Genomic DNA, 11,265 nt, shown 5'->3' with positions numbered 1-11,265 from the left:
ATTTATTTATGAGACATATTAACATAGTTACAAATATTGAAATATATTTAAGGTTTGAATATGTTTTTGTCCTTTAAATTTTTGATAAATTTATTTTTGTTCTCTCAAATTTAAAATTTCTTTTTTTCCATATAATTTTTAACACATTTATTTTAGTCTCTTGAGTCACAAATAACATATTTGATAGTAGTAGATTGAGATAATTATTAAAAATTAACTAAGTTTAGTGTAATATTATCATTAATAGAGACACTAATAAATAGATTTTATGTGATAATATTTAACAAATTTCTTAACAAAAATTAAGTATAAAAATTAAAATAAGGTTTTTTGAAATTATAGTATAAATTTTTAAATTTGAGAGGTAAAACACAAATTTACCTTAAATTTAATGGAGTAAAAAAATATTTAATCTTATATTTAAATAAATTTATACTCACAAATGTTTTATATCATATTAATTCATATAAATTTTTATTTTTAAATATTATGTAATAGATACATTTTTATTTGTATATAACTTAAATGTACTATTTTTATTAATTAATGGATGAATATGGTTTTCAAGCTCGATCGGAAAGACAAGGTTTGTCTTTTTTGTTGAGAGGGAAAAGTTAGCGTAGAGGTATGTATCCTAATTATTGACTTTTGACTGATACGTTGAACGTGACTTTTCTTTAGCTATTGACTTTTTTTGGTTTTGATGGACACGTTGAAAGTGATATATATATTTCTTAATTATTGACATTTGACTGATATGTTGAAAGTGATATATATATATATATATATATATATATATATATATATATATATATATATATATATATATATATATATATATATATATATATTACTTATTCTCCATTTTAGTAGCTAATTCAACTTCTGAACATATTGGAAATTTTGATGGATTTATAGTTAGAAGTTGTTAACGTGTTTATGAATTGAAACCGTGAAAGATATAAAATATTAGGAGGAATTTCTATATGCAAAATATGTCTTAAAACCATATATAACATTTGATTTGCAGAGAAATGAAAAGGCATTGCGTATGCATGCGTTGTTAATTTGAATCGAAGAATAGTTAACGTATTGCATTTGCATTGGTATATGAATATGAAATTAAAAATATAACATTGATTTCGAATCATCACAAGGAAACTATATTAAATTGCAGCTTTATTTCCTAAATTTGCAGGCTACAAGTTCATTACTGCGTTCCCGAGTCTCAAGTACTCTCAGGCGCAACTACATCTTTATGCATAATGATGTAACATTGTTAAAGCTTATATTCCCATGTTTTTATTACTTAAAAAATTTCTATTAATGAAAACATTTATATATTTATAAATTAGTGTGTATAAGAAAAATAATTGGTTGAAATCATAAATGTTTTTTTTAGTGGAATTACAACACAAATCTTGTACAATCATATATACACACAATAATCCAAATTGAAAACATAAATTTTAAGTTATCTATCAAGCAACAACTATAACTAGTCACATCAGAGTAGTTTAAACTGATATTGTTATCTTTTAGCATGACCCTCAAAATATGTTTGTCCTCTCTCCTATTCCTATTTTACTCCCACAAAAAGTATATGATCATCGTACTCCAATAATAAAGAAACGTATAGGTAAACTTGGATTCAATTAAATTAACTATACCACAACTTAAGCATATAAAATATACTTAGAGCTCAACAACATATCCAACTTGATACATAGACCACACAACATAATTGCATACCAACTTAGAATATCAATAATACGACTATTCAACACAACATAACATCAACACCATAGCTTATTCAACGATACAATATGTAATCAACACAATAGTTCACAAAACAACACATAAACAACATTCACTAGTGCAAAAATTGGATTTAAAATCAAAGTTTTAAGATCGGTTACAAGGTAACCGATCTTAAAAGTGACGCGGTGACAATTTTGTAAATAACATGAACACTTTTAAGATCGGTTAAAAGTGACGTGGCCCGTGCTCGTTCTAGAACGGTCCGTACTGAAATCGACCTTTTTAGGCCTTTGGAACAGACTGGAACGGCCCGTTCCAGTTCAATTTTTTCACTGCTTGGACTTTTAAGATCGGTTATAAAACAACCGATCTTAAAAGTTAACTTTTAAAATTGGTTGTTTAACTGATTTTAAAAGTCTAACTTTTAAAATCGACTCTTTCAAAATCAGTTACAGAACCGATTTTAAAAGTTAAAAATAACCAATTTTAAAAGTCTTTTTTTCACTAGTGATTGCAACCTAATAACACATATCAACTTTCAACACATATCAACTTCACAACATATCAACACTACAACATGAAATGCCTCCATACATTTCAACTAAGAGATTTCTTATAATATAAAGGTGGACAATTTAAGTGGCTTGATTATACTAAATCAACTTAACAACACAATCTTTTTAGGTTTGCTAGATCAATAACAAATTTAAATATAAATCTACAACACAATATGGTTTCTCAGATTTTTCCACCAAAACTAGTAAAGTTATACTATTGAGTTCTCTTATGCTTTTGTACACAAGGAAAGAAATCAAGGATATTAGATTACTTTACTTGTTTTCTCAATACTTGGATGTTCATTTTATGTAATTTAAAACCTACGTATATTCTAATTCAGAGCTAAGAATTAATCTTTTAAAGTACTATAATTTATTTAAAATTTAACATCTTTTAACAAGTGTTTTTCTATACATATAAATTTAAATTTAGATATCTCAGTAACATATTTAGGGTTTAAGGTTTAAAAGACATGATTATCTTTCAGTTATATCATACCTTGTTAATACAAAATAAATAGATTTTCAGCCTATTACATTTATGGACATAATATATGTTAACTTTAATAATATGATTATTATAATTATTAAATGTAATTTACTTAATAAATTTAATATGATATATGTTTATTAAACATATGAATTTTCATATATATATATATATATATATATATATATATATATATAATGAATTATGCCTTAAAAATTTAATTATTTTGATTTACTTTAATAAAATAATAAAATCAGAAACGCAGAGATAAAAAATGAAAGAAGAAAATAGATAGCCTAAACTGTTATGGCTTTAATGACCCAATTTGAGAGTATCAAAAACAGTCTGAGCTTAAATAGCTCTATTTAATATTAACACGATATTTTTTTTTATGTAGAAATAGTCAGTCCAATCTAGAAACGGGGCTACAAAGAGGAATTAGGAGAATCTCAACATAAAATTTAACCAGAAAAATTGGTTCACCAAAAATGGATAAGGACCAAATAACAATATATCCATAAAAATTATAGTTACTGAAGAGTAGAATTAGTATTTACGTAATATAAAAAAATTTAAACACAAACTTACGAATTGAACCTGCCTTCACCTCATTAGAATAGAATTTGATTATAACATACTGCTTTAATTTATTAATAAACCATGAAATGCAAATACAGACTTAAATTTTGAAAGACTTGTGAATTTGAAATTACTAGGCACTTCTTCCTACTTACAATAATTTATTTGTAAACACTAGAGTCTAAAACAATTCCACACAATCAATGAACTTTTAACAAACAATAAACTTTATTGTAATTTTTCTTCGGACATATGTTCCACTAGCTAGCAAATAAACCTGAAAAAAAAAATGATAGTGAATAGGAATGATAATAGGTTCAACTCAACACCAACCCCACACAATCTAAATAATTTATATTTAAATTATTACTTTATAGTTTATATCTAAATTTTCCACTAGCATGCATGCTCATTACTTTATAATTTATATTTTAACAGAACAAATAAGAAGTTTGATATAATTGCAAAGGAATAAATGATACAAAGAAATTTGCAATAAAAATACCAAAAAAAAAACAAAAAACAAAAAGGCTTACCTGTTTGCTGTTTCATGTTGTATTAACATGGTATCAGTTTTTTCCATGACGCAAATAATTTGCTGGGGTATCAACTTTGTTTTCTCTACCACTCGTAGATTGAGAACCAGTTGCGTTGGTAGAACTTGCCTGAGGACGCAAATAATCTGCTGTGGAATCAATTTTTTTGGGTGTACCACTCGTAGATTGAGAACCAGAATTCCTAGAGTCAACAATGAATTTAGAGAAAAAAATTGTAATAAAATAATTAAGATTATCATAGATAAATTAAATGATAATATTATTTTTTATGAGTGAATTTAAGTATTTAATGATGCTATTTTTATAAATTATTTTTATGTATTATATTTAGTTTATTAAGAATACTTTTTGGTTGATTGAAAGTGTTTAATAAGATTAATTAGATGATAAACTAGTTGAAATAATAACATTTATTTATTTAGTAATGAAAGTGAGACAATAACATATAAGCAAAATGATTTCTAAATTAAAAAGGATAAAATGAAAGTAAATTAAATAACACCTACATGTAAAGAAATAAGGAAATTTAATTTTAATTGACACAGAGATAGTATCACATATTATTACACAAAAATTCCACAACCATATACCATAACTTCCCTTTCATAACTAAGATCTACAATTACCTGGAGCTTTGAGAGTTCGGATTCATTCTTGCTGAACAAAACAAATAATAGACTAGCTTGTTTTAGGTGTGCTTTTGGAGTGGAGACTTGTTTTATCAAAGGAATATGATTTCATTCTATTTATAGGCACAAGATTCATGTTACATGCAATTAAAGGAACTTGCAAAGCAATTCGTGGTAAAATAATAAGCTTCATGGAGAACTGGATTCATAATCACACGAAACTGAGTAGTTGAAGTTTGAAATGTTGAATTCCTCATTCGAGTCTTAATGGTTTAACGAAGGTGAAATTGCTAATGTTTTCCATATAGTTTGAATAATTTTATAATATTGATACGAACAAGTCATGCAAAATTTTTTAATTACATTTTTTTATTATTATAATGATTAATGAAAGTTAGTAGTAAAAAAGAAAATTTATGACTTTAATGGTGATGAATTGGCGCGTACCGTGTAACAAGATTTTGGAGTGATATTGCATGGAAATTTTGATGGGTTTATAGTGAGAAGTTGTTAACGTGTTGTGTTGGTTTATGAATTGAAACCGTGAGAGATATAAAATATTAGGAGGAATTTCTATATGCAAAATGTCTTAAAACCAGATGTAACATTTGATTTGCAGAGAAATGAAAAGGCATTGCATATGCATGCGTTGTTTGAATAGAAGAATAGTTAACGTATTGCATTTGCATTTGGATTTGCGTGGTAAAATATTGATTTCATACTCATCACAAGGAATCTAGATTGATTAAATTGCAGCTTTATTTCCTAAATATGGAGACTACAGTTTCATGACCGCGTCGGAGTCTCAAGTCTCAACTCGCGCGGTTCATTAAATGCCCACCCCGCATATTTATTTAATTATAATTATTGTTTATAATAATTAATCTTTTTAGTCTCAATAATTCCAGTTTAGGTAAAATAAAAATTAATAATATTTTTTCATAAAAGAGATAAAGTTTAGTATAGATAAATATTTTTTCTCTATTATTATTAACATCTTATATTAGTTAAGTTTGGGTAGGAAATACTATAATACCTCGTTTTTTTTTTAATGTTATTATTATTATATTGTATTTTGTTAGAATTATTTTTATCATTATAGAAAAATATATTGTATTTTTTAAATAATTATTTTTTGTGTTTTAGATAATTATTTTGTACATATTAAATAAGTATTTGTATTAGTATTTTAAATGATTATTTATATATTTTAAGGGATAATTTAGGAGTCGAGATGAATACAACCTCTTATATTTTTACAATTAGATTATTTATATATTTTATTATAAAATTAAAAGTTTGGTTTTATTGGACATTTTGATATTGAAATTATATTATTATGTTTTGGGTTAGAAATATTTATTATTATTATTATTAGGGAAAAAATATTTTGTATTATATTTAATTATTTAATTATTTTGGAGAAAACAGAAGCGGGTCAGGAAGAGAAACGGGTTGGATTGACTTAGTCTAATGGATTATTTTAAGAAAGGGGTCAGACAGAGTTAACCATATCTACATCATTTTTACGTTCTGAAGGGTTAGAAGGGAAGAATAGAGCTCTGAGGAGTACTCAAGATCAATCCGAAACGATATCAAAATTGTTCCTATTAACACAACCAGGTACGAGAAAATAGGGGATCTTTATATGCAGAGTCACATGAGAGAATGGGTAGAGGGAGAGTTCCCTAGGATTTTTAGTAATTTTATACACATTTTTGGTTGGATGCTTAATAATTTCATTAAGTTCTATGGGGGTTTTTATTTACATTTTGATATTCATTGATGGAAATGGATGCATGGGATGTGAGACAAAATTGCTTCAAGATGCACCTATAGGTTACGGTTCAGAGAGAGAAATTGGGATTTGGGTGATTGATGCATGTTTTTGGGTAATTATTGTATGTTGTTGTATTTTTGAGCAAGTATGATAACTTTTGACCAACTAAAATATAAAAAGGGTGATTGTATGATGAATGTAGGGTTGGGTACATGTTGTTCGTGATTTTTGGGTTGTAGAAATTCACGATGGCATCGGGCCTAGTTCTTAGCCCCAAGCGTACATTCATAGGATGAATGTAAATTTCTAGAATAATTATGTTGGGCGAAATTAGGATTTCGTTGGGCACAATTCCTTAAGAGGTCTCTACCAAACTTGAACGCTGGGCGTGATCTCCTGGCGTCGGGTATGAGCGAGAGCAAAAGCTCTCGGGTTGCATCTCGTCAAGTGAAATTAAAATTTTGCCAGGCATGAGCAGGAGCTCTCGGGTTGAGCCACGCCGGGCAAAATTGTAATTTTGTCGGATGCGAGTCTGAATCAATATGGTGTAAATTAGGGAGTATTTGTTGATTTTTTATAAGTTGCTATACATACACACACATATATATATACATTGGTGAGTGTTGGATGTGATGTAAATCAACTTTGAATTGCAAGATATGTGTATGACCTATTGGTTTATATATGTAGAAATGTTGGTTGTGTACGTGGTATTGAGTTGGATTATGAAATGTGGTGTGATGCTTTGGCACAGGTTTGTGCCTGGCACGATGTTGGACGTGAGATGCATCAGCACAGGCGTGTGCATGATACGATACTAGTTATGTGATTGCTTTGGGCACGATCGTATGCGTGACACGGTATTGGATGTGTGAAATATAAGTCAAGGAATCACCTCTTTGTATAATTCTTATATTTATTGAAATATGAAGTTTTCCTTTTTTTTTCATTTTCTTTTAATTAACCAAAATAAAGGCAATCATCGTTTATTCTCTCTCTCATTTTTCTTTTATCATTTCATGTTCGTTGGATACTATTTTACAAAACATAAATTTCGTTTTGTTTGGAAAATCAGATACATCATTTGATAATTAAAAGAAAATTTCTGACTCTAATAGTTACATCTAGGCTGGTACAGTGGTACTTGCATTCGAGTTTTTAAACTTATTTGTAGAGATAAAAGGACAATTTGTGGTGTTTGAATTGAAGGAATTGATCGGAGTTGTGTTAATGAATGGTATTGATATGTGAATATTTGAATATGAAAAAGTTATACTATCGAGTTCTCTTATGTTTTTTTACACAAGGAAAGAAATCAAGGATATTAGATTACTTTACTTGTTTTATCTATTCTTGGATGTTCATTTTATGTAATTTAAAACGTACGTATATTATAATTCAGAGCTAAGAATTAATCTTTTAATTAAAGTACTCAAATTTATTTAAAAAATTAACAAGTGTTTTTCTATACACATAAATTTAAATTTAGATATTTCAGTAAAATATTTAGGGTTTAAGATTTAAAAGATATGATTATCTTTCTGTTATATATCACACTTTGTTAATACAAAATAAATAGATTTTCCGCCTATTACATTTATGAACATAATATATGTTAACTTTAATATGATTATTAAAATTATTAAATGTAATTTACTTAATAAAATTAATAATATGATATATGTTTATTAAACATATGAATTTTCATTTATATATATATATATATATATATATATATATATATATATATATATATATATATATGTGTGTGTGTGTGTGTGTGTGTGTGTCCCCGAAGTGGATCTAGGAGGGTAAAAGGAAGAGGAGACAGGAACAAGAAAAAGTAATATCCAGAAAATGTAGTATGCAAAAAGGATCGGGTTTACACGGCGGTAGTCCGCACAATACCAGAAAGTTTACATGCAAAAATAAGGACCGAATTTATACGGCGGTAGTCCGCACAATACCGGAGGTTTATATGCAAGAACAGAAAATAAATTCAAAGTAAAGAAAATAGATGGAGAAAGACAGATTTTATAAAAGAAAAGCTTACAAAGAAATATCTCAGGGCTTTCCTCTCTATGCTCTCTCTTTCTATCTGATTTTCTAAAATGAAGGGTACCTCACAACATGGTCGAGGCCTCCTTTTAAAGACTAAAAATTTACTGTTTCTACAGAACAAGTAGCTTGACCTGAACTGTTTATTAAAGTGCTATAGTGTCGGTATCTTGACAGGAACTGATCATTCAGAAAAAGGAGTTGCTACAGTATCAGTATCTTGACTGCAACTGTTGATAATTTTAGATGTCCGTCAGGTTGACTCCAAAACAGTCATCTTCATTTTGGTAGAACTCATCTAGAGAGGCTGTGGACTCTGATAAGCTGGGTAAGGAGGATTTTGAAGTTTCCCCTTCCTTCTTGAGCAAGATCAAGATCTCTTCAAGATTTTTGGCAAAACTTTCTTTTGTTTTTGCAGTAGCCAGCGAGGCTGTAATTTTTGCTTTTTGGTTGAGAAACAACGAAGTTTCTGGGTCAGCTATTTTTAAATATTTTGTATTGGAGACAAACCAATTTTTTACTTCTTGTGAGTTTGCTCGACTAGCATCAAATTGGGGCCACCATTTGACATAAGAGTTTCTTTGAAATGGAGGAGGTTGTAATGGATGTTTTGATTTTCAAATTTGTACTGCCATGAATATATCCATGATAGTGAGAAGCTTGAGAAAAATTGAAGATCTGCTGGGATCCATGTATTTTGGTTGTCATACATAGATTTAAAGATCTTAAACCCTTCATCTGCTGGGGTCGAAATGATTTCTTCAATTGGACCATAAAAGTCCCACCGATGGAGGAACCAATTTGGGAACTTGTACTGAACATTTCTTTTGAAATATGTAAGTCAAGAGTGGCGATTGGATTTATTTTGATACCAAAACGTTTTTGTCCAGGCATCAATATAATCCCAATAATTATACCTAATAGGGTCAAAAAGCATTGAAAATTTCCGAGTATTATTCGGGTTTTGGCTAAACTGGCTAGGAGTTAAAACTTTTAGTATTTGGAAGGTTGTATGAGTTACATTAGAAGGATCTTTTGGATCCTTATATATAATGTTTGATTGCTACAGAATCTGTATCAACCAGAATAAACTCATAGAACTTTCTTGTTTTATTGAGGGCCAAAGGTTTAAAATGAAAACCCTCAGGAAATTTTTTTTGAGGAATTTTGTTGGGGTTTTTGTCCCAAAATTCAGGTTCCATTTGAACAATGACCGAAGTCTTATTTTTTGGGATATAATGATTTGGAGAAGTTTGGGGCTTTTTTGTTTGGGCTAAAGTTTGATTTTGAGAAATTGCTTGGGTTTGTTTTTTTGGTAATTTTCCAGTAAGAAGATCCACAGCTTTAGCTTCTTCTTCTTCTTCTGACATGAGGTCAGCCCAAGTCTTGGTTGGGATAGAGTTTAAACTTTGAAGATTTAATAAGGTTGAAATTGGGATTGGGATGGCATAATCTGCCTTGGTTTGTTTTTGTGTTTGATGGATGGTTTGTTGAGTAGATGACTCAATCATTTGACTTGGTTGGGATTGAGTTAATGACTCAATTAATTCAAGGGTTTTGTTTGAAGGAGTAGATGACTCCGTAGATTGGGTTGGCCTTGTTAAGGCCAATTGGTTTCCTCTGCCTCTGCCTCTCCCTCTGGTGGAGGCCAGAATATCCCTCTTAGGCATTAGTCGATGTTCCCTGTAAGTATTCACGAGTAAGATAATCAGGGAGAGAATTTGAGGTGCCTTTGAGATATTCAATGTCAAAATTAAAAACACTTAAAATTGCTTGCCATCTAGCAAAAATTTGTTTTGATGTAAGGTTCTTGACATCCTTTTGCAAAATCTCTTTGGCTGATTTACAATCAACCCTAATTAAAATTTTTGGATTTAAAAGGTCAGATTGAAATTTTGAAACACAAAGAACAATTGCTAAAACTTATTTTTTAACAGTTGAGTAATTTTGTTGTGCAGGGTTCCAATGTTTGGAAGTATAAGACATGACATGCTCTTTATCCCCTAATTTTTGTTTAAGGATACCCCCATAACCGAGGTCAGAAGCATTAGTTTCAACTATTTTAAAGGCTTGAGGAATTGGTAGAGAAAGACAATGAAGGTTTTTAACCAACTGCTTGACATGTTTGACAGAAGTGGTATGACAATCACTCCAAGAGGGAGGATTTTTCTTTAAACGATCATGCAGGGGTTTGATAATATTGTTCAAATTGGGAATAAAGTCAGCAACATAATTTAAACAACCCAAAAATCTTTGAAGTTGAGTTTTGTCAATAATTTGATTTGGGAATTTATCAGCAAATTCAATGGATCTGCTAATAGGTGTGAGTTTTCCCTAATGTATGATATGGCCAAGGAATCGAATCTTAGTCTGAAAAAGGATTATTTTTGAGCTTGACATAGCTAAACCATTTTGTCTGATAATTTTGACAAAAATGTTAACATGTTTGAAGTGTTGGTCAAGAGACTGAGAAAAAATTAAGACATCATCAATATATACAATAGCAAAGCTAATATAGGGATTGAAAATGTCATTCATAATTTTTTGAAATTCTGAGGGAGCATTTTTTAATCCAAAGGGCATAACGTTCCAAATTTTGGATTTGTATCGTTCTTCTTCTTGGATTTATATCTGTCAATAGCCAGATTTCATATCAAATTTTGAAAATATTTTGGCTGAGTAAAGACGATTAAGATCTTTCTTGTTTGGAATAGGATATCTGATCCATCGAAGGGCTTGATTAAGAGGTTTATAGTTTATAACTAATCTCAGAGTTCCTCTTTCAAGCTCAGCTTGTTTATTGACATAAAAAGGCTGCACAAGACCACGGGCTTTTGCTAGGTCGGATGAGGCC

The 11,265-nt window shown here is 29.2% G+C and overlaps 1 long non-coding RNA gene across 1 annotated transcript; it reads right to left on the bottom strand.

Annotated features, from left to right (window-relative positions):
* Nucleotides 1-3,113: 3,113 nt before the first annotated feature.
* LOC114915227 (uncharacterized) lies at nt 3,114-4,683 on the bottom strand. Its single transcript, XR_003803173.2, has 3 exons — nt 4,571-4,683; nt 3,924-4,125; nt 3,114-3,664 (listed from the first exon to the last, which is right to left on the bottom strand). It is a non-coding gene; the product is annotated as an uncharacterized LOC114915227 (long non-coding RNA).
* Between the last annotated feature and the right edge of the window lie 6,582 nt (nt 4,684-11,265).

This window comes from Cajanus cajan, chromosome 1, assembly GCF_000230855.2.
Source record: "Cajanus cajan strain Asha chromosome 1, NIPB_CcT2T_4, whole genome shotgun sequence".
Classification (NCBI taxonomy): domain Eukaryota; kingdom Viridiplantae; phylum Streptophyta; class Magnoliopsida; order Fabales; family Fabaceae; genus Cajanus; species Cajanus cajan.
Note: the sequence above shows the minus strand (reverse complement) of the source record. Positions and strands in the feature narration are given on the sequence as shown.